Source organism: Gorilla gorilla, chromosome 14, assembly GCF_029281585.2.
Source record: "Gorilla gorilla gorilla isolate KB3781 chromosome 14, NHGRI_mGorGor1-v2.1_pri, whole genome shotgun sequence".
Taxonomy (NCBI): Eukaryota; Metazoa; Chordata; class Mammalia; order Primates; family Hominidae; genus Gorilla; species Gorilla gorilla.
The window spans coordinates 61,838,026-61,862,180 of record NC_073238.2 but is presented as its reverse complement, the minus strand read 5'-3'; the positions used below and the strand labels follow the sequence as shown (position 1 = coordinate 61,862,180).

General features: G+C 36.3%; 2 long non-coding RNA genes across 2 annotated transcripts in view; one reads left to right on the top strand and one right to left on the bottom strand.

Annotated features, from left to right (window-relative positions):
• The window catches only part of LOC129526234 (uncharacterized), a 33,462-nt gene extending 20,657 nt beyond the window's left edge, over nucleotides 1-12,805 (bottom strand). The window contains exons 1-2 of the long non-coding RNA XR_010130666.1: nucleotides 12,660-12,805; nucleotides 11,318-11,380 (exon numbers count right to left, since the gene is read on the bottom strand). This is a non-coding gene — a long non-coding RNA (uncharacterized lncRNA). The remainder of the gene's footprint in view (nucleotides 1-11,317; nucleotides 11,381-12,659) is intronic.
• The window catches only part of LOC129526235 (uncharacterized), a 272,494-nt gene that overhangs the window by 65,986 nt on the left and 182,353 nt on the right, over nucleotides 1-24,155 (top strand). The window lies entirely within an intron of this gene.

Here is a 24,155-nt window from a genome sequence, read left to right as displayed (position 1 = left end):
AGGATTCTTTCCATTCTCAGATTCTCTAGTACAGTTTATACTGGAGAGTGTACTCCAGAGAAGTTAGTATCTGAGATATAAACCATGTATCTTAATTATTTCATCACTTTTAAAGCTTAAAGTTTAAAGATAATTTAGGAGATATGGATCATAGAATAGGGTATCACTGAGTTACTAAAATGCTGTTAGTAGAAGAAATTGTGAGACGTTTGAAATATAAAATCTAGATTATCCTGAACAGACCAATAATGAAATTAAATCAGTAATAAAAAATGTCCTAACAAAAGCCCAGGACCAGACAGATTCATAGCCCAATTTTACCAGACATACAAAGAAGAGCTGGTACCAATCTTACTGAAACTATTCCAAAAAATGGAGGAGATATTTCTCCCCAGCTCATTCTGTGAAACCAGTATCACACTGGATGGAGCTGGAGGCCATTATCCTAAGTGAAATACTCAAAAACAGAGAAATCAAATACCATGTGTTCTCACATAAGTAGGAGCTAGACAATGGGTACGTGTGGGCATACAGAAGGGAATAACAGATGCTGGGGACTTCAAAAGCAGGGAGGGTGGAAGAGAGTTGAAAAATTACCTATTGGGTACAGTGTTCACTATTTGGGTGATGGGTACACTAAAAGCCCAGATTTCACCACTATACAATATATCCATGTAACAAAACTGACATGTACTCCATGAATCTATAAAAATAATAAGAAAATCTAGGTTCTTTCTAGTGAAAGAACTAAGAGATCAAGGTGTTATTAATAATTTCTATACATAGTAATATTGAAATAGATATTCCTTAGGATGTTTTATAAATAAAAATAGCTAATATTGAAGTCTCTTTTACTGAAATAAAATTACTCCTCAAATACTTTTTACTGATATGTTTTGCAGTGTAATCTTAGCAAATCAAAGTGTTCAGAACTCCAAACTTCCTGTAAGGCATAATAATGCTTTATAACATCTGTATTTCAAATATGGGCTAAAAACCTCACAATGCATATTCTCAGTGCTAGTTTTAGACTTTTGCACATATGGAAACTAACAATTTTCTGTTAGAGCTAATAGCTGTAAATTAAATCATTTTTAAACCTTACAGGAAAAAATAAAACACGTTTTGTTGATGTTTGAAGGAAGCATAGAAGTTCTTAAATCCAACCTCACTACCTTTAGAAATTAGTAATGATTGCTGAGAACGTAGTGCCCACCTGAAGTCCCAGAACACACTGTTGACAGAGGCAAATCTCTGGACCCTGACACAGTTCCTTTTGCACACTTCCATGTTTCCCTTTAGCTTGAAAAGGAGTCCTTTCTGTTACATATTTATTTTAAATCAGTGAAAGCAATACATGCTTATGGAAGATCTCATTAGCTTTTCAAGGACAGGTTCCCTGTTGAACTTGTTCAGGATTCATGTGAAGGCTAATGATGCAAGCTGAGTGTGAGGGTGCCAGGTCTCACAAAGATAGTTGCAAGCTTATCCAAAATTATAAAAATGGGAACCTCAGAAGGTGGATCTGCTTCTCCAGAGTAAAATCAACTTGTTCCTTCTTTTCTAGCAATGAATACACTGTTTCAAATGTAAACTGGAAAGGTTTTCCAGTCTTTCTCTACAGGAACATTGACCTTTAAAGTTCCAGTTAATCAAAGATGTATCTCTAGGTTCAAAGTAGCAGTGTAAAGGGATAAAGGACTAGAACACCTTACAGGAACTAAGATGCATTAACATCAGGGGTTTGCAAATTTTAGGGTATATAAACACCACCTAAGGCCTGTTTAGAATATGGATTCCTGGATATTACCCAGATTCAGCAGATCTGGCATGGGGTCTAGAGATCTGCATTTATGTAAAAAAAAAAAAAAAAAGTACCCAGTGTTTCTGCAGCAGGTGATTAGAGGGTGGAACTTTGAGAAATTTCTTTTTTAAAAATTTATTTCTTCTAAAAAAAAACGGGTTACATGTGCAGAACGTGCAGGTTTGTTACATAGGTATACATGTGCCATGGTGATTTGCTGCACCCATCAACCCATCCTCTAAGTTCCCTCCTCTCACCCCTAGTGTGTGATGCTCCCCTCTGTGTGTCCATGTGTTCACATTGTTCTACTCCCTCTTACAAGTGAGAACATGTGGTATTTGGTTTTCTGTTCCTGTGTTAGATTGCTGAGGATGATGGCTGCCAGCTTCATCCATGTCCCTGTAAAGAACATAGTTGCATTCCTTTACATGGCTGCATAGTATACCATGCCATCTATGTACTACATTTTCTTTATCCGGTCTATCACTGATGGGCATTTGGGTTGGTTCCATGTCTTTGCTATTGTAAAGAGTGCTGCAATAAACATACGTGTACATATGTCTTTATAGTAGAATGATTTATATTCCTTTAGGTCTATACCCAGTAATGGGATTACTGAGTCAAGTGGTATTTCTGGTTCTAGATCCTTGAGGAGTCGCCATACTGTCTTCCACAATGGTTGAACTAATTTATGTTCCCGCCAGCAGTGTAAAAGTGTTTGTATTTCTCCACAGCCTTGCCAGCATCTATTGTTCCTGACGTTTTAATAATCATCATTCTAACTGGCATGAGATGGTATCTCATTGTGGTTTTGATTTGCATTTCGCTGATGATCAGTGATGTTGAGCTTTTTTTACGTGTTTGTTGGCTGCATAAATGTCATATTCTTTGCCTAGTTTTTGATGTGGTTGTCTGTTTTTTTCTTGTAAATTTGTTTAAATTTCTGGATATTAGAAATTTTTTCTGGATATTAGAAATTTTTTCTGGATATTAAATTCTGGATATTAGGCCTTTGTTAAATGGGTAGATGCAAAATTTTTCTCCCATTCTCTAGGTTGCCCATTCACTCTGATGATAGTTTCTGTTGCTGTGCAGAAACTCTTTAGTTTAATTAAATCCCATTTGTCAATTTTGGCTGTTGTTGCCATTGCTTTTGGTGTTTTAGTCATGAAGTCTTTGCCCATGCCCATATCCTGAATGCCTAGATTTTCTTCTAGGGTTTTTATGGTTTTGGGTTTTACATTTAAGTCTTTAATCCATCTTGAGTTAATTTTTGTATAAGGTGTAAGGAAGGGGTCCAGTTTCAGTTTTCTGCATATGGCTAGCCAGTTTTCCCAGCACCATTTATTGTACAGGAGATCCTTTCCTCATTGCTTGTTTTTGTCAGGTTTGTTGAAAATCAGATGGTTGTAGATGTGTGATGTTATTCCTGAGGTTTCTGTTCTGCCCCATTGGTCTATATGTCTGTTTTGGTCTCACATCAACACCCTAACCTCTCCATTAAAAGAGCTAGAGAGGCAAGAACAAACTAAATCCAAATGCTAGTAGAAGACAAGAAACAATGAAAATCAGAGAAAAACTGAAGGAGATAGAGAAATGAAAAACCCTCCAAAAAATCAATGAATCTAGGAGCTGGATTTTGAAAAAATTAACAAAATAGATAAAACACTAGCTAGACTAATGAAGAGAGAATAATCCACTAGACACAATAAAAATAATAAAGGAGATATCACCACTAACTCCACAGAAATACAAACTACCATCAGAGAATACTATAAACACCTCTATGCAAATAAACCAGAAAATCTAGAAGAAATGGATAAATTCCTGGACACATACACCTTCCCAAGGCTAAACCAGGAAGAAGTTGAATCCATGAATAGACCAATAACAAGTTCTGAAATTAAGGAAGTAATTAATAGCCTACCAATCAAAACAAAGCCCAGGGCCAGATGGATTCACAGCTGAATTCTACCAAAAATACAAAGTGGAACTGGTACCACTCCATCTGAAACTATTTCAAACAACTGAAACAGAGGGACTCCCTAACTCACTTTATGAAGCCAGCGTCATCCTTATACCAAAACCGGGAAGAGACACAATAAAAAAAGGAAACTTCAGGCCAATATCCCAGATGAACATTGATGCAAAAATCCTCAATAAAATACTGGCAAACCGAATCCAGCAGCACATCCAAAAACTTATCCCCCACGATCAAGCTGGCTTCATCTTTGGGATGCAAGGCTGGTTCAACACATGCAAATCAGTAAATGGAATCCATCACATAAACAGAACCAATGACAAAAACCACATGATTATCTCAATAGATGCAGAAAAGGTCTTCGATAAAGTTCAACATCCCTTCATGTTAAAAACTTTCAATAAACTAGATATTGATGGAACATACCTCAAAGTAATAATAGGTATTTATGACAAACCCACAGCCAATATCATACTGAATGGTCAAAAGCTGGAAGCATTCTCTTTGAAAACCAGTAAAAGACAAGGATGCTGTCTCTCACCACTCCTATTCAACATAGTATTGGAAGTTCTGGCCAGGGCAATCAGGCAAGACGAAGAAATAAAGTGTATTCAAATAGGAAGAGAGGAAGTCAAATTGTCTGTTTGCAGACAACATGATTCTATATTTAGAAAACCCCATCATCTCAGCCCCAAAACTCTTTAAACTGTAAGCAACTTCAGCAAAGTCTCAGGGTACACAATGTGCAAAAATCACAAGCATTTCTTTACACCAACAATAGACAAGCCCAGAGCCAAATCATAAATGAACTCCCATTCACAATCACTACAAAGATCATAAAATACCTAGGAATACAGCTAATGAGATGTGAAGGACCTCCTCAAGGAGAACTACAAACCACTGATCACGAAATAAGAGAGGACACAAACAAACGGAAAAACATCCCATCTTCATGGTTAGGAAGAATCAATATCGTGAAAATGGCCATACTGCCCAAAGTAATTTATAGATTCAATGCTATTCCCATCAAACTACCACTGATATTCTTCACAGAATTAGAAAAAACTATTTTAAATTTCATAGGGAATAAAAGAAGACCCTGTATAGCCAAGACAATCCTAAGCAAAAAGAACAAAGCTGGAGGAATTATGCCACCTGACTTCAAACTATACTACAAGGCTACAGTAACCAAAACAGCTTTGAGGATTTTCTATAGATAAAATGAAAACTTCAAAAGTAGTCAATTGGCACTTGTTTGTTTACTCTCTGTTTCTACCTCTCCTTTCAAGCCTGATATGTTTCCTATTATAGATCTTACAATTCTGTGTTTTAAAGTCTAATTACATTTTTAACCCTTTTCTTTCTCTCTTTATTCATACAGAGAAGCAAAGTTCCTGTAAGACCAAAACTAAATTTAGGAAATACTTTTTATTTTCATGATGTTTCCCACTTTAACTTCCATTGTGTAGACAGATATTTTCACTATGTTTTCTGTTTTATGTGTTCTGGCAACCTCCAAGAATCACAACTGCAATTTCAGAACTCATATTGACTTGCAACTCCTTTAGTAAATGACATTTCTTTTCATGAAGCAGTAAACCTGTCAGAAATTCATCTAGTGCAGGGAATTTGACAATTAGTTCTCCTTATGAAAATCCCTATCCTGGACAAATATCCTAAGCAAATTGGATTATCTCAGTCATCTGAAGAAAATGCTTTGCTCTCCAGAATAGAGTTAATGCCCAGTTTGTGTATGGCTTCATTGGTTCCTGACTGGTAGGTTTTAGTTCACATTCCAGTTGCTAGGCCAATAATCACAGCCTTTCATTAGGGATAAGGAATTTTGGTCTGAATCAAGAGTATGGGTACAAACTAACCATGTTAGCGAGTGGTGTTTTCCTTGTGATGACTAAAGAGATTAAAAAATTAGCATTGTTGAGACATTTTCTCCATATAGATTATTTGGCCTTTGGTCCATGTGTTAATCAGAATTCTCTGAAGAAACAGAACCAATAGAACGTCTATCTGTCTATCCATCCATCCATCCATCTGTCGAGAGATATTGACTATAAGGAATTGGCTGACATGATTATGGGGCTGAGAAGTCTCAAGATCTGCAGCTGGCAAGCTGGAGACCCAGGAGAGCCAGTGGTATAGTTCCAGTCCAAGTCTGAAGGCCTGAGAACCAGGAGAACTGAGGATGTAAGCTCCAGTCTGAGTCTGAGTTCAAAGGCAGAAGACTGATGTCCCAGCCCCAAAACAGTCAGACAGAGAGAGCGGATTCTTCCTTACTGAGCTTTTTGTTCTATTCAGGTCTTCAGTGGATTGGATGAGGCCCACCCACATTGGGGAAGGCAATCTGTTTCACTCAGTATACAGATTCAAACTTTAATCTCTTTTAAAAATACCCTCACAGACAAATCCAGGATAATATTTAACCAAATATCTGGGCAGCCCATGTCCCAGTCAAGTTGCCACATAAAATTAACCATCACAGTCACTTTTCATTTTTTTCCTCCTATGGGGTTGGTACTGTAAGATAGTTCACAGATTGGTTACCATTTGGGAAGAAAAAATAACATCTTTTGCCCTTGATCCCCTTCAAATTTCCTTAGCACTCCTAGCTGGAACAGATAGGATCGAAGGGGCACAACAAGAGCCAGAGTTCCCACGTCTGTCTCTTTCTAGGGAGAAATAGTCTTTGTGGTTTAAATATACTGTACGTCTTCTCTATAGGAGACTAAAGAGGGACTTGAGGCCAAATCCCATAATAGGCAATGTCATTTTTCTGGCCTCATTTTCTGCGAATATCACCTCAGTACAAAAGAAGAGAACTAGGTAGAATTTGTATGCCCTGATCTTATATTAGACACAAGTGACATAAGTTTGTAGCAAATTTTTACCAATAACTGACCCAGGGTCTGGTAACACTCCTTCATTTCATTTACTCAACAAATATCTTAGTGCCTATTAAATACAGGTATCAGAAGTAGAGCATAGAAGTCAGGTCTTTGTCTTTATATAAAAGACAAACATATTCTGAGTTTGTTGTTGAATATTTATAGTGTGTTTCTGGTGTCTGTGAGTCTGAAATCAATTGTTTTATTAAAAATAGTATGCAGAACCAAGATGTCATTCTAGTTGAGCAACTTTATTTTACTTGACAAATTTCCCAGAATATAGAATAAGATTGCCAAAATCAGTTAAAGAAAACAAGTTGCTGAGTGAGAGAGAAAAAGCTCTTTCACATCTTGAGTGAGTATCAAGGGCTGGCGAATGAAGTGACTGCCAGGGCAGGTGGGGTGAGACCCATGAGTGACATTCTGCAGTATTTTCCTGCTGACTTCCCATGCCTAAGAGCATCACAGGGAATGTAAGCAAAGTACTTCAGTGAGTTTAGGAGATAATTATAATGCCTATTTAACCCCCAGTTCCAACCCAATTTCGTAACCAATTGAGAGATGAATACAGGAATCCTGTATCTGGCCATGGAAATATTGGCTTTATTACCAGGAAAGCTACACTGAAGAATATTTGAAATATAATGGCATGAATTAAGCTTTCTAATACAGTGCTATCTCCTCAGACTCAGGCAGGATTATCTAAAAGGTAGTTCTTCCCTATCAGGGCAGATTGTGTGGGGCAGAAGTTCCTACTCTAGGTGCTATTATGGACCCTTGTTAGGAGAGAAGAGTTTTCCTCTCTACTATTTCTAGTTTCAGAATCAATGAATGCCGATTTGTGGCATATTCTTCAGTGTCACCTTTTTCAGGTTCTTCCATGGCTGATAAACTTCCTTCCCTTAAGAGGCATTTTACAAGACATTAAAACACACTCCCCATCACCCTCTCTTGGGAGAAGTTAGTCCAGATATAAGAAAGCTTATGATCTAGCCCCAGTGTCCTACTCAGTTTCAGTATGGGCTTTAGCCTGTATGCACAATTTCTCCATGAGGGATTAATTCATGAGCATCTCACAATTCAACAAGCCATTTATTCCATTATGCCTAAAGGATAACTGAAAGTTTAAATAGTAGAATCATAGTTACTTTCTTATTGCTAAGAAATATCTCCTTTCATTACCTAGGAACCACCCCAAATAAAATCGAGAAGGTGTATCTGTCCTCAGGGACAACCTGTGTACCCCTTATCTTTAGCAACTCCTCCTTCAGGGAACCACAGCTCAAAGTGGCCCAGAACCTTTCTCCCAGGCACCTGCTGTGTTGAGAAACACTGTGTGTTTTATTATTTCACTCTGGTTTACTTCCTACTAAAGAGGATGCAATTAGGCTTGAACAATAAAACAAATTCTATCACAGTGTAAGCAAGTTTTATGTCTCATGCAATGGTCATGTTTTCTCTAATTAAAGAATACTTGCTCCTAGAAGGCTGTAAGGCAATATTTCCCAATGCGTAGTCCTCTTTCCTTGAATGTTAAACCATTCTATGTGGTGAGGGGAAGGCTTTCATGGTCAAAAGACCCTCTTGGCTATTTTGAACAGATTTCTTTGGCTTAGGACTTCATAGAGCCCTTATCTTGTTATAGTACTCTGTGAATCTCTATGGAAGGACATAATATGTGACTCTTTATTTGTGCAACATTCCATGAGACCACTTTTTCATGAAAACACAATTTGGGAAACATTAAAGATGTCCAGCTAACAGTGGTGATTGCAGACATAATGACAGATGGTTGAGGGGACAAATATTTATTTTTGGCCAAGTAAAAAGTGGGCTCCCTTTCTTTCTTAATGAATAACTAAGAGACCCAAGGCAATCCAGTGTAGTTAGGAAAAGGCAGTGGAATCCAAAGAACAAGGGCTTTGTTGAGAATATGATCTTGATTTAAACCATGTACCAGCTGAATAAAATTAGTAAATTTATTAGCCCTTAGAGCCTTGTTTGTCTACAAAAGTGGTTGTAATAATTCTTATTTGGTGAGGATATTCAAATGATTTTCTGAGATAATTCTGCAAGGACCTAGAAAAGTCTTTGGAAAAGAATGTTTGTAAAATTAATTTTCATGTCTTTTCCTTCTCCACGATTTTTTCTCTATCTTCTCAGGGATTAAATTTGAAATATAGGGTAAATATAGTTTTTCACTTCTCTAGAAAACTTCCTCTATTTTACACGATAACTTGAAATAAGCATTCACTGAGCATTTACTATGTATATATGTATGTATGTATATATACCAGTTATTATGATCTAGCTTAATGGGAATAATTAAGATAAAAGAGACACAAACTTTGCCCTAATGTGATATTTTGTCTAGTATTCAGTCAGGTAAACAAATGCAGTTGTGTCATATGATTATAAACAATGATTTATAATTTTATAGCATTTTACATGTATTATCTAATTTAATCTTCACAAGAACTTTTGAAATAGATATTATTATTTCTCCATGTCTATATAAAGAAAAATGGAGCTCAGGGAAGTTGAGCAACTTGGTCAAAGTCACTCAACTGCCAACACCAAGAGTATAAACAAGAATCCAAGTCCTGTAACTTAAATCCGGCAACCTTTTCACTCTTTTTGTGATGACTATACTCACCACATTTTAAGTGACAATATCCTAGATAATTTTTTCTTTTTAAATGAAGGCCATGGGATTTGCTGTCAAAACAATGACTTACTGTCAAAGAGTCTAAGAACACCTTAGTTGCTTAAGACTAATATATAGTTTCAGCTACAGAATGTCCTTTTAAGTGCTCTTGAAATGTATATTTTGGAGGGTTTCAGGAGCCTCGGCCTTGTCCTATTAACTCAGTGTGTGGCCATAAGATATTATTTCAAATAAAACAGAAATAAGAACTAGGCTTCTCCTTGACAAAAGGAACAATGTGATATAATCTGGAAGTACTTTAGAAGGTATAAGATGGAATCTGGAAGTACTTTAGAAGGTATAAGATACTAAAGAAGTGTACTAATTTCTAATTATTCTTTCTAATGTGGGAAGCAGTGATAATATGAAAGCAATAAGGGGTTTGTAATTTGTAAATTTCATGATTGTCTTTGTTAGACAGGAATAGTATCCACCATTAATAGTCTGTTGTCCCCAGATGTTTACCAATGAGTGGCTTTGGGTTTCAATCTTGATGATTTTGAGAGCAAGTTTATAATAAAATTTGCTACAGATACTCCTAACCTATCTCAGGGTTGATTGTGTAAATAGTGTTTCCAAAATAAGAAGGCCATTCAACGGTAAAGCATTATGTTTACTCGAAGCTCCTTGGAATACTTTCTTAATTCACTGAAATATCTGGAAAATCAGTTGGTATTGTTTTAGGCTTTTTGTTTCTCTTTTCCACAAAAAGTGTTAAAAAATTCAAGCTTTAAAGGAGACGTTTTTTTCATAATGAGTTCTATAACTTAAGGCCTTACAGGGACAAAGATCTTCCAAAAATTTTTACCTGCCCCCTGCCCCCTACCACCAAGATCCTTTTATGGTATGTTTTTCTTTTCAATTTTTTTTCAACTTAAGATGTTCTTTGTCAGTGTCTAGAAAATTTAGACTAAAATGATATAATCCATTTTTGGCAGAACTCTGGGTAAACATTTAGAACTTGTCCTTCTGGAGTACAGTTTAGCAATATTTATTTAATAAATGTTAAGCACCAACTCTGGGCTCCTGGTTAGGTGATGAGAATATTAAGGTGAATAATACATGGTTTCTGCTTATAAGGAACTCAAAGTCTACCAGAGAAGAAACACATGTGACAGATGTGCTGATGAGTAGACAGCAGACCTCACCTCTGCAGAGGCCATAATTTGGCTACCCACACTTACAAACCTGCCTCCATGAACCCTGCAGTGGTAATATAGGACTGGGGCTAGGACTACCAGAGACTTTCCCTAAGATGTTTTCAATGTACGGCAGGTTAGAGAAACTTCTTTTCTTTCTGGAATAGGAGGTGATAGAATGTGAGTCCAGAGATGACTATAACAGCCATGGAGTACAGCTGATTTGAGACAATGGAGATCTCAAAGCAGATGAGAGACAAGAAATCAAGAAAGGCTCTTGACAAACTTGGTTTCTAGATATAGGCATCCTGCCTCTTTCCATGGTTTGGGTACTGGAGCCAATTAACTTTCTGTTTTTGCTTGGTCAAAGCTTGTTATATTATAAATAAAATAGAAATTTGTAAAACATTCTTATCTTTTCATTTACCAAGGGAGTGCATTTCAGCCAAATGTATAATAAAACAACGAATTTCAAGCTGGAAATATTGGGGAATGTGTGCCCTACTATCCAGTACTACTTTCTCTGCTTTGATTATACTGATGCTGGAGGAAAAAAGACACCCATGCAATAAGGCTGATAATTTTGGGGCGTATGTAACATGAATATCAGTGGGTTTTAAACTTCATAATCAAGAGGCTTTAGGAAAGCCTGTATAGAAGTCGCAGCTCTAGAATTCCAAACAACTAGTCTTTCCTTCCACATTTTGAAAATTCGCAGTTGACCTCAGGATTTCTCATATGTGCTTTGAGCATTGGAAACCAATACCAGCCCTGCAGATCACTTACCTTAGGATAGCATACACCTTACACAGTGAGTTTCCATCTGGAAGTAGTTATGCGGGCAGGATGCTAGAAAAGATGAATAACATATTAATTAATTTTTAAATTACTTTTTTCCATAGCTGGAAATTGAAAATAATAACTACAATATTAAGCAATTTTACAGAAAAAAAGTTATAGCATGAATAACATACACTTTCAAGAAACTTATTTAATTAGTCTTGAGTAGTATGGTCATTGTTTGCTTAGTTACTTTTTCCAGAACCACTGGAAAGAATTAAACCATGGAGCAGCCATTCTTACCTCAGAATTATCTAACAGGAACTTTAATTAACACTGGGAAAAACAAGATAGCAATCGCCATAATAGTAATTGCATTTGGAAGCTAGAATTCTCAATGCAGCTAAAATCCTAATTTATTCTATTTTTTGCATCACCCTATTAATTGAGGGGAGCAAATATCTTTTCCCAGGACTATAGCTGTGGGCATTGTCTAGCATCACCCAGAACTCACAGGTGATTCTGTTGCACATATAACACCCTTAACAATCAATTCAATTCCTTAATTATATTGAAATTTCTTGTGCTCACCTCATAGCACCATGATTAAAGCAATAGCTGAAAAAATACAGGCACCTAAACCCACATTAACGTCGTCATGTAAGAACCTGGCCTTTGGAAAGAAGTACTGGATAAAGTAAAATCCCTGAGAAATAATGTGACAGATACCTGATTCTTAAGCAAACTGTGTACAAGTGTTTGAGCAAAATTGAATTATTTACTCCAGTCAGCTTCTTGTTCTACCCATATCTTTGATGTCTAGACCAGTGCCTAGAAACTTAACATTATTTGTTGAATGGATAAATAAATACATTAAGTAAAGAAATGTATAATTAACTATAGAACCCTGATACAATAAAGCAACATTGATGACATGACTGTAGAACAAAAAGGTGTGAAACATCAAAGATCAGAGAACCGAGCAGGGGAGCTGCTGAGATCACACAGAACAGCTATTATTGTTTTCATCGTATACACACACCTGAGGGAAGTGTGTTACCTAGTGAGAAGATGACATACTTATGCTAGACTACCATTAAAGGTCAGATTAGGTCATAGCTAATGTGAGCAAAACCAAAAATGTGCTAGTGAATTTGGTGTTTTCCTACTTCAGTTGTTACATTAAACAAGCACACATTTATAAAGGAATCCTATCTTGAAGTAAAAATTCTCCATATATCTTAGCTATATTTTATCTGTACACATTTCACTTATCTATGGAATATTTAATTTGTATGTATTTCATTTGTTCATCCATCCATACATTTGATAAACACCAATTTCTCACCTATGATTTTAGGCCAGGATTGAGTTCGGCAGCTACATGTTAGTGGAAATACGAGGATGTAAACACTGTGCTGTGGCTGTGTGATGTTCCTCAATGTCCCAGGCTCCACATGTCTTTCTTCTTCATTGTCCAGGATGCTATTCCAAGAAAATATACCTAACAGGCACCAGAAGAGAGGGACAGTCTGTTTATAAAATAACCACCCATACAGAGAAAAATACCCGAACTAATTACTATAAACAAAATGAATCTGTCAAAGGACTACACAACTGCCTTCATAAAAAGAATTTAACAGATGAAGTAAACGAATCCTTAAGTTAATCTTTAATTCTTATTATATTCAAATATTTCACAGCATAGACAGGCAAGTAAAATTTTCAAATCCTTTTTACAAAGTCAATATTATGTGGGCACAAAAAAATCTTACAAAGAATACATTAAAAATACTGTGGATCATTTTATCTTCTGAATAATCATGGGATCATCCTAAATACACCATTAAAAATATATTCATGCAGTATATTAACACCATAATATGGACATTGAAATGGGAGTTAGAAATATCTTTCAATATTAAGAAAATTGTTAATACATACAATTCATATGTACATGTAATATGTGATATAATATCCATTTTATTCAGGTATTCCAAAGTAATTACTTAGGATGGAGCAAAGTAGTAACTTAGGATTCTTATATTTTCCCCTTGACATGATGATGATCATCAGCATTATTTTCCTATTTTCTGTTTTTCTCTATCTTGAATTGAGAAAATGTTATATAGTTTTTTAATTTTTTTATTTGGAAGCCCAATCTTCTTGAGTTTTACATTTTGATAGAAATTTTTAATTATAAATATTCCTAGTGAATCAATATTCAGTATTTGAATCCTGCGGTCAATAAACTTGTTTTGTCTATTTATTAAACAACCCTCCTAATCCTGTTAAGAGTTTTAATCTTGGCCGAGTACAATGTCTCATGCCTGTAATCCCAGCACTTTGGTAGCTTGACGTGGGAGGATTGCTTGATCCCAGGATTTTGAGATTAGCCAAGGCAACATAGTGAGACCTCACCTCTACAAAAAATAAAATATTAGCCACGCACAATGGTGTGCATGTGTAGTCCAGCTACTTAGGAGGCTGAGGCAGGAGGATAGCTTGATCTCAGGAGGTTGAGGCTGGAAGGGGCCATGTTCACACCACTGGACTCCAGTCTGGGCAACAGAGGAAAAAACTATCTCAACCCCCCACCCCAAGTTTTAATGTTATACTTCTAACAGTAACATAATTATTTATGTGTTTGCTTTGAGATATATATCAATATTTTAAATCACTTTTAGTGCTTATCATCATTTCTTCTCTTTCATCTTTCCTCTGGTAAATACTTCAGTAGATTTTTTAGTACAGATCTGTGAATGGGTTAGTCCTTCTAGTGTTTCTATGTCTTTTAATATTATCACTTTATTCTCATTCTTGACTAATTTACTATGTTGACTGTCATTTCCCCTCATCACTCTGAAGATATTATTCAATCTTCAGATAGAGTGTATTTTATTTCTATTATTCTATCAGAAATAATATCTTCAGAGTGATGAGGGGAAATAACAGTCAACATAGCTAATCCCATCTCTATTATAACTAATAAAAAGTCTGCTTTTCCTCTAGTCCTCTATCTGTGTAGGGAATATGATTTTTTTCTCTGATGGTCTTCACAGTTAATTCTTGATTTTTGATATCCTGCAAAGTCATTTTATTGCCATATGGAAAGATATATAAAGATGTATGTTTATGTTTAGATTTGTATCTAGTTTTCTATTCAGAGTGTACTCGGAAGGTCAGGATTCATGTCATTATTTCTGGAAGAGTCTCAGCAATTATTCTTATGCATGTTTCTTCTCCATTCCTTGTTCCTGGAAATTTACATTAAAAATAATCCACTGGGGCTGGGCGCGGTGGCTCACGCCTGTAATCCCAGCACTTTGGGAGGCCAAGGCGGGCAGATCATGAGGTCAGGAGATCAAGAATATCCTGGCTAACACGGTGAAACCCCGTCTCTACTAAAAAATACAAAAAATTAGCCAAGCGTGGAGGCGGGCACCTGCAGTTCCAGCTACTGGGAGGCTGAGGCAGGAGAATGGTGTGAACCCGGGAGGTGGAGCTTGCAGTGAGCCAAGATGGCGCCACAACACTCCAGCCTGGGCACCAGAGCGAGACTCCGTCTCAAAAAAAAAAAAAAAAAAAAGGAAAAACCAACTGGACTTAAATGGTTTTTATATTTATATATTTTTGTTTTTCTGTGTTGGTAAATTTCTTGGTGCTATTTTTCAATAACTTTTTTTTGACTTTCCAATTTAGGTTTTACCCTACTGATTTTTTAAATTTTAAATACTATATATTTCCCTTCTAAGATTTATGCTTGATGATTTGTAATTCCTACTTGACTGAGCTTTCTGATCTGTTTCATAATCTCTTATACTATTGGAAGAAACATTTTTATGTATTTCTTTGAATATCCTAGAAATAATTATTGAAATGTTTTTTATGTGCTCTATAAAATTATCACCGGAAGTAATTTCCATTTTGAAAGCTGATTTTGTACTGTTTCCTTCAACAAAATTCTTAATATATTTTAATGTTTTTCTTGTCAAGCTCATTTTGATAGTGAATATATATATATATATATATACATTTGTTTCATATATATATATATATTTCCATTGCTGCTTTCCATGTTATTCTCTTCATTGCCCTATTTCAACTTCCTCTTTCCTAATCCAGCTTCGCTCTTAATCTCCGTCTCCTCTCTCTTCTTCGTTCCCACCTCTTTTCCATGTATCAGTTTTAAAATTGTCTTCATCTAGACCTTTGGTCCCCCAAACAAATACCAAGTCTTGTAATTTAGCTTTGAGGCTTCTACCTGAGATGACCACAGAACAAGTTGCAGGACCACCTAGTACTATTCCATTCATGAGTACGAGGCTCTTAGTGTTCTTCTGATCAGCTTTTACAACAACTGTGGGTAAGGATGCACAATAAGCACACCTTTTAGTTGAAGATGGGTGGAGCTGAGCCCCCCAGATTTAAGCAATGACTCCAACTCCCATTATTCTTATCCTTCACTAAATCCTATTCCTATTTCATATGGAGCACTTTTAGTTTCCTTCACTCTGAAAGAGCCAAGCCCTCAATACCTGCTTCAGCATCCTGGGCTTAACACACGTCTGATTTCAGCTTGTTCACTCTTTGACATTTTGATTCCACCAGAGTTGCTTATATGTTTTTTTCTAATCTAGATAAGTCTTTTCAATATTCTCTTTGTGTGTGCATATCCATGTGTGTGTCTGTGCATGTATCATTGTCATGTATAAACTGATTGCACCATTTTGAATTGAAATGTTCTCATATTAGATGTTAGAAGACATTATACCAATTATTTTTACTGAAATTCAATTATAGTGTACTCTCTGAAATCACTTTTTAAATTTTGCTCATTGGAGAATACTATAGTTTTAGAATTTTTAAATCTTTGAAAATTTACAGTAATCATTAACTATGGCTTCAATATACCTAGATGTTTACAGTGTCTCTTTAAAAATCTGTTACAATATATTAGCAAGAATCAACTCTCAAGTAATTTTATACATAACAATGTTTTGTAAATTCTAATGTCCATATATAGATGATTCAAAACATGTGATAAAACTATTAGTGGAATATACAAACAAACAAATGAAAAACTCTTAACAGCTTTTAAATTAAAACACATAAAGACAACAAAATCTCTTGAGAAGTTAAATGGCTTAAGTTAAAAATACACAGGAATAAAAATCTGTTAGTAGTGAACAAGTGAACTCAGAAAAGCTGAATTTTGGCACTGAAATGTTTTATCCTGTGTCTTTTTTCTGGTGATATAACTAATCTATAAATAGCTAAAAAACTTATGGGTTGCATATGCAATAGAAGGCATAGTATATTAAGTGAAGCTGAAACAAAAGAAAAGCAAGGTCCTTTTGACTCTTGGGTTCCTCTGCATATTCTCTTCTTCATTCAGTGCTACATCTCTGTGTAAAGGACCGTGATTAAATAGCCATATACAGGCAACACAGCTATTGTGTGGCAAAATTGCTGTAGCTTATGTTCCTGGTTTGGCTTCATGAGTTCTGAAAATTCCATAAGCTGGTTCTTTTATTTGAATTGACTCTTCGAAGAAATTCTTTGAACTACAGAGAGGCTAATATCCTCTATTTTTCCAATGGCATACTTGAATATACAAAAATACATAATATATTCTTACAAAACTATTTGCTATTCAGTACTCTATTAAAGAGAAAACCATTTAGGCAACCAATTGTCTAATATAAAAATTCCTGGGTTTTGTATTTTTTTACTTTTCTTCTTAAGATATTTATTTTAAAATATTTGGAAATAGTATTTTTAGAAAGGTACTTTCCATATTAAAATAAATTTTGCCTTTAAGTAAACTCTACTGGCCAATTCTGGCCTCCTTTCCAGTGCCACACAGAATGAGTCAAGCTTTGTTTATGTTATATTTTGTTAATTTGAATTCCTCATTTCAGTCTGTTAAACTCTTTGGTTTCCGATTCTGTTATTCAGCTTTCAGGCATTTCCCAGATTCTTGAAATCTGCAAATTAGGTACATTTGCTTTTTATGTCTGTCTTAATCCGTTTTCATGCTGCTGATAAAGACATATCTAAGGCTGGGTAATTTATAAAGAAAAAGAGGAGGTTTAATGGACTCACAGTTCCACGTGGCTGGGGAGGCCTGACAATCATGGTGGAAAGCAAAAGGCATGTCTTCCTCCCGTGGCGGCAGACGAGAGAATTTGTGCCGGGAAATTCCCCCTTATAAAACCATCGGATGTCATAAGACCCATTCACTATCACAAGAACAGCACGGGAAAGACCTGCCTCCATGATTCAATTACCTCCCACCAGGTCCCTCCGATAACACATGGGAATTGTGGGAGCTACAATTCAAGATGAGATTTGGGTGGGGACATAGCCAAACCATATCAATGTCCTCATTCAAATCATTGATAGAAACATTGAAGATGACAGGGGAAATCTCTGCAACATGAGACAAGGTGCATTCCATTAAATTGAACTTGTGTTTCATTAATGAGCCCTCTCTAGTCCTGCAACAAGGTCCAAATCCATCTACCTATGGTATTATCAGCCTACATTTGAGTATCTTGTCCAAAACCTTTACTGAATTTCAGGTATTCTAACTTTATGGCATTCTCTCTATCAGTTTAGGGATTCTTTCAAAAAATAAATGAGATCAGCCTGGTATAACTTGTGAATGCATTTGGCTATCACTTCTTTTCCTTGTTAATGATAGAATGAGTGAAACTTTTGGTGCATCAGAGATTAACATGGTGGCTGATCCCAGTTGTATGCTTAGTGTTATATGAGTAGTGTTAGCTAAACTCTAGGAGCATGTGGTCATTACCTTACAGGTCACAACTAGGTATGTTGTTTACCTTTCCAGGATTCGTATGTCTATAGCAGGTCTTCCTGGAACTCAAACCCTTCAAGGACCACAGCTGTGGCCTCTACTTTCCTTGCCTCTGTAATTTGTATCATCCAACCTTAAATCTGTGGATCATATGAAAAATTTGGCTGATGTCATAAAGTGAAGAGGAAAATATTTTTTTCCTCCTAAAGTCCTCATGCTTTTTCGCCTTTGACTGGACATGAATAGTGGTCAAAATTCTGCCCTGAATCTGATGGCCTGCCTTTATATCCTGTGACTGCAATTTCTGAGTTGCCTTTGCCAATTAAGCTCTCCAAGTGCCTTTTTTAAAATCTATCAAATGGAAATAGGAATATTGTCTATTTCACAGGGTTGCTATGATAATTGAGGAATTGCATGTAACACATTTAGAAGAGTTCTTGGCACATAGTAATTGCTAAATAAGTATTGTTTTAATTGCTATTGTTGCTTGTGAAGGAGGTGGGTTTTCTTCTGTTTGGAGAAATGCTCATTGCTTGAAGTCTCCAGTTCTGTGTTATTTAACTGAGGTTGCCCCTGTACATACATTATTAAAATTATTTCCAATCCTGGATAGCTTAGCTCTTCAAAGAATTACAGAACTTGTGGCAAATGTGGAACAATATGTCCCTGCTCCAGTAGGTACTGCCTTAACGATACCAGTAATGGCTTGTTTTTACAAAGTCCCTCTTCCTCTAACAAGCAGAAAGCACTCTATAGACATTGTCAAATAAGAATTTCGAGAAGTTGCTAGGCTACAAGTACTCTATGATTGTTTCCATTTTGCACAGGGATTCTAAGTAACTTGCTTATGTTCACATAGAAAGACAGCAGAAAAGCCCACTATATGGGCTTTGAAATCCCACCTGGAGGTTTGGGCTCCCAAAACAACTGACTTTGGAGCAACTGTATCACAAACATTCTCTCTATATGTAAGATTATTTAATCTAAATAACTGCAATGTGAAGTCTGGCAGTAGGACATCATCAATTAAATTTGAAACATATCCAGCTTCAGCTTGATTTAGTAACCCTAATAATCATAACACCCAATACAATTGCTACAAAGAGAATAAAATACCTAGGAATACAACTTACAAGGGATGTGAAGGACCTCTTCAAGGAGAACTACAAACCACTGCTCAAGGAAGTAAGAGGGAACACAAACAAATGGAAAAATATTCCATGCTCATGGATAGGAAGAATCAACGTTGTGAAAATGGCCATACTGCCTGAAGTAATTTACATATTCAATGCTATCCCCATCAATCTACCATTGACTTCCTTCACAGAATTAGAAAAAACTACTTTAAATTTCATATGGAACCAAAAAAGAGCCCATACAGCCAAGACAATCCTAAGCAAAAGAGCAAAGCTGGAGGCATCATGCTACCTGACTTCAAACTATACTACAAGGCCACGGTAACCAAAACAGTATGGTACTGGTACCAAAACACATATGTAGACCAATGGAACAGAAAAGAGGCCTCATAAATGATGTCACACATCTACAACCATCTGATCTTTGACAAATCTGATGAAAACAAGAAATGTGGAAAGGATTCCCCATTTAATAAGTGGTGTTGGGAAAACTTGGTAGCCATATGAAGAAAACTGAAACTGGACCCCTTCCTTATACCTTATACAAAAATTAACTCAAGATGGATTAAAGACTTACATGTGAGACCAAAAACCAGAAAAACCCTAGAAGAAAACCTAGGCAATACCATTCAGGACATAGGCATAGGCAAAGACTTCATGACTAAAATATCAAAAACAATGGCAACAAAAGCCAAAATAGATAAATAGGATCTAATTAAACTAAAGAGCTTCTGCACAGCAAAAGAAACCACCGTCAGAGTGAACAGGCAACCTATAGAATGGGAGAAAATTTTTGCAACCTACTCATCTGACAAAGGGCTAATATCCAGAATCTATAATGAACTCAAACAAATTTACAAGAAACAAACAACCCCATCAAAAAGTGGGCGAAGGACATGAACAGACACTTCTCAAAAGAAGACATTTATGCGGCCAAAAAACACATGAAAAAATGCTCACCATCACTGGCCATCAGAGAAATGCAAATCAAAACCACAATGAGATACCATCTCACACCAGTTATAATGGTGCTCATTAAAAAGTCAGGAAACAACAGGTGCTGGAGAGGATGTGGAGAAGTAGGAACACTTTTACACTTTTGGTGGGACTGTAAACTAGTTCAACCATTGTGGAAGTCTGTGTGGCAATTCCTCAGGGATCTAGAACTAGAAATAGCATTTGACCCAGCCATCCCATTACTGGGTATATACCCAAAGGATTATAAATCATGCTGCTATAAAGACACATGCATGCGTATGTTTATTGCGGCATTATTCACAATAGCAAAGACTTAGAACCAACCCAAATGTCCAACGATGATACACTGGGTTAAGATAATGTGGCACATATACACCATGGAATACTATGCAGCCATAAAAAATGATGAGTTCGTGTCCTTTGTAGGTACATGGATGAAGCTGGAAACCATCATTCTCAGCAAACTATTGCAAGGACAAAAAAACCAAACACTGCATATTCTCACTCACAGGTGGGAATTGAACAATGAGAACACATGGACACAGGAAGGGGAACATCACACACTGGGGACTGTTGTGGAATGGGGGGAGGGGGGAGGGATAGCATTAGGTGATATACCTAATGCTAAATGATGAGTTAATGGATGCAGCACACCAACATGGCACATGTATACATATGTAACAAACCTGCACATTGTGCACATGTACCCTAAAAGTATAATAATAATTGAAAAAAGGGAGATATTCAAAATATTGCTGACTGAACATTTTAAGATTGAAAAGCCTTTAGGCTCAGTTTGTATATTATTTTCAAAAAGAAAACAGGGCTTTTCTGAAGAACAGAAACTATTAATATACTCTGCATCAATGACAATGGTAAGGAACTCAGTGAGTATTTGATGAGTCACACAATGCTGTCCAGGGGAGTGAAAGATCATCTCCAAACCCCCATTAGCTTTTATGTGGCCTCTTCGACTTAAACTAGGAACCAAATGGACATAAGGCAGATTTACAAGAGAAAAACATATACATTTTGTTAGTTTTACATGTACATGGGGATTTTCACAAGAGACTGAAGTCCACAGACATGGTCAAAGCAGAATGCTTTTATATGTTTTGGACAAAGAATGAAAAATTTGTAAAGAAATGATGGGACAAGAGGACCTGGTTGGGGCAGTAAATTCTAGGGAAGTCACTAGGAGATACATGGTGGGCAGGGTGTAAAACTACTGCAAGATAAGGGTTACTTCGGGAAGTTCCTTTCTTCAGGTCCATTGCAGCCCCCTGATTACCACTCTGGGGATAAAGGCTGTTTTCTCTCTCTGGTACAGGGACGGTATCCCTCCCAGAGGAATCTTTATGACTTGATGCATGCAGAAAGGGACAGGTCGTCTAGCCCTTTCTGAAACTCCAATTTCTCCAATGTTTTTAATTTGAAATAATCAATTTACCAATTTGGCAAATTTTGGGATGGCATATCCTTCAGTCCCTTAGCTACTTTGAAGTATTTGGTGGTGATATTGAATTATTGTGGTTTATGTGTTTTAATTATCTTGTATAATTATCTCATATAATTTCTCATATGAATTATTACTTGCCTAACAGATGCATGTGGTCTTTTAGCATTTTGTTAGCATTTGCAAGTTGGCAACTGTTCTCTTATATACATCATTCTCTCCATTAAATATCAGTGCAAGTGATTAAAGCTGGTAAAGAATAAAACAGGTGTCAGTATAATTAAAGTGGGACTTTAAAAACCAAACCAAATAAAGAAGAATGTAACAAAAATCATTTTTTGAGAGTTGTTTTGTATTTCAGGAGAGATGCATGAGAGATTATGGAGAAGATATCTAGTATCTAGTCCCTCCTCACTTTTTCCCTGACTGTATGAAAATGTCTCTCTACAGTTGCTTTGTTTGAATCAGGATCCAAGCAAGGCCCACGTGTTGCATTTGGCTGATAGTTCTCTTAAAACTTTCTCATGACATTTATTGGTGGAAGGAGCTGGATCTTTTATTTTATTGAATATCTTAAATTCTGAATTTAGCTTTGTATACATGTGGTATCCTTTAACAGTTTTTTTTTTTTTAATTTTTAAAAATTTTACTTTAAGTTCCGGGATACATGTGCAGAATGTGCAGGTTTGTTACGTAGGTATACATATGCCATGGTGGTTTGCTGCACCTATCAACCCGTCATCTAGGTTTTAAGCCCTGCATGCATTAGGTATTTGTCCTAATTCTCTCCCTCCCCTTTTCCCCAACCCCTGACAGGCCTTGTTGTGTGTTGTTCCCCATCCTGTGTCCATATGTTTTCATTGTTCAACTCCCACTTATGAGTGAGAACATGCAGTGTTTGACTTTCTGTTCCTGTGTTTAACAGTTTTCTATATCCTACATAGAAGGAAAAACATGCTTATATTAGCATTTTTGTTTTGTGTGGTTTAAGGACAAGAATCTTTCATTGCTGGTGTTGTGCATGTCCTGTTGCGTCACAGCAGGAGGCACATGTCTAGTCTTTTATTGATAAGAAGACATAAAAGTGGTGTGTTAATCCATTTGCATTGTTATAAAGGAATACCTGAGACTGGGTAATTTATAAGAAAAGAGGATAATTTGGCTCACAGTTATGCAGGCTGTACATGAAGCCTAGTGCCAGCATCTACTTCTGGTGAGACCTCAGGAAGCTTACAATCGTGGTGGAAGGCAAAGGGAAGCCAGCACGTAACATGGTGAGAGAGAGAGGGAGGAGGTACCAGGCTCTTTTAATCAACCAGTCTCACATGAACTCATAGACTAAGAACTCACTCATTACCATGAGGACAGCACTAAGCCATTCATGACCAAACACCTCCCACTAGGCCCACCTGCAACACTGGAGATCACATTTCAGCATGAGATTTGGAAAAGACAAAATATCCAAACCATATCAGGTGGTTCAGGTGATACTAGCCTGATCCATTCATTATGAAAACCGTGGGCTTTATGATTTTAGTAATTACTGCAAATAATTTTTTAGACCCATTCTCTTATTAGGTATTTTAAAATGATGATTTTCTGCTTTCCACAATGGATGAATTAATTTATATTCCAATCAGTGGTGTATAAGCATTCCCTTTTTTTCTGTGATTCCTAAAAGAACTTAAAATTACCATTCAAACCAGGAATCCCATTATTAGGTATATACTCAAAGGACTATAAATCTTTCTACCATAAAGACACATGCATGCATGTGTTCATTGCAGCACTATTCGCAACATCAAACACGTGGAATCAACCCAAATGCCCATCAGTAGTAGAAAGGATAAAGAAAATGTGGTATATATATACCATGGGATAATATGCAGTCATAAAAAAATGAGATCATATCCTTTGCAGCAACATAGATGGAGTTGGAGGCCATTATCCTAAGCAAACGGACACAGAAACAGAAAACCAAATACCACATGTTCTCACTTATAAGTGGGAGCTACTCATTGAGTACATATGAACACAAAGAAGGAAACAACAGACCCCAGGGCCTACTTGAGGGTGGAGGGTGGGAGAAGGGCGAGGATTGAAAAACTACTTATTGTGTGCTATGCTTACTACCTGGGTGATGAAATAATCTGCACACCAAATCCCTATGACATGTAATTTACCTGTATAACAAACCTACACATGTACTCCTCAACCTAAAATAAAAGTAAAAAATAAAAACTGTTTTTCTAATTCTCTCATTTTTGTCTTTTATTGGCTAAAATTCTATTATAAACAAGAATTTTATCTCTTCTTTTAGATGAATTGATATTTTTATGATTCCATTTAACCTCCTGTATTGGCTTATTAGGTACATCTGTTTTTTGTTTGTGCTTTATTTTTAAGATTGCTTTAGACTTTATAGAATACTTCTTCAGCTTATTACAA